Source organism: Otolemur garnettii, unplaced genomic scaffold (genome assembly GCF_000181295.1).
Source record: "Otolemur garnettii isolate 467f Iridium unplaced genomic scaffold, OtoGar3 scaffold00047, whole genome shotgun sequence".
Classification (NCBI taxonomy): domain Eukaryota; kingdom Metazoa; phylum Chordata; class Mammalia; order Primates; family Galagidae; genus Otolemur; species Otolemur garnettii.
In genome coordinates, this window is record NW_003852442.1 from 11217733 (window position 1) to 11218548 (window position 816).

Below are 816 nucleotides of genomic sequence, written 5' to 3' on the forward strand. Positions count from 1 at the left end.
AAAAAAAACTTTAGATTTTGTAAGAAAATGTTGTAGACCTATTATAACTATATTCCATATTCTTGTTTTGATATCTCTTAAAAATCATTCTTTTTCTGAAATGTGTTCTTTCCTAGGCTGTCAGCAGTGCCGGATACAGGCTTATCATATATCAGCATTACTTGCTGTATTGCATAGGGTTCTATTTATGAAAATTTGGAGAAGAAAGTTATCTTGAAATGCCAAGAACAATTATATTTCTTTTGGAAAATTAACTCTCCTCTCCCTTATCTTTTGGAGATTGAGTATAACAGATAATGGCTCTCTTTTCATGTTAACTCCATGAACCTGTCTTTTACTCAGTAATTTGCTTGTGAGATTTACCCGTAGTGTTGCATATAGGGGTAGTTCATTTATTTCCATTCATGCTGAATATTCCATTGTGTACAATACATATATCCCATTTTAAAGAAATCAGTCTGCTGCTGTTGGACATTTGTGCTGCTCCAGCATTTGGCTCTTAAGATCATTCTTGTAAATGTCATTGGTGCATATACGTAGAGTACTCATTTCTGTTAGGTATATTCCTAGGTGTAAAATTACTGGGTTATAGTCATCTTTAAAGATTTTGTCTATTGCCCAGAGAATAATGTTCAAAATTGTTAGTAGAGGGGATGTGACAAGAGTAGGCTGAGGCCAGAATGTATGATGATGGGGTGTACTGTTAGCTGAAATGTAGTGTTTACAATGAATGAGAACAGGAATTTATGTTTATTATGTTCATATGTAACTTTAGCAATGATCTCTGGCAGGAACTGAAATCTGACAGATGTAACC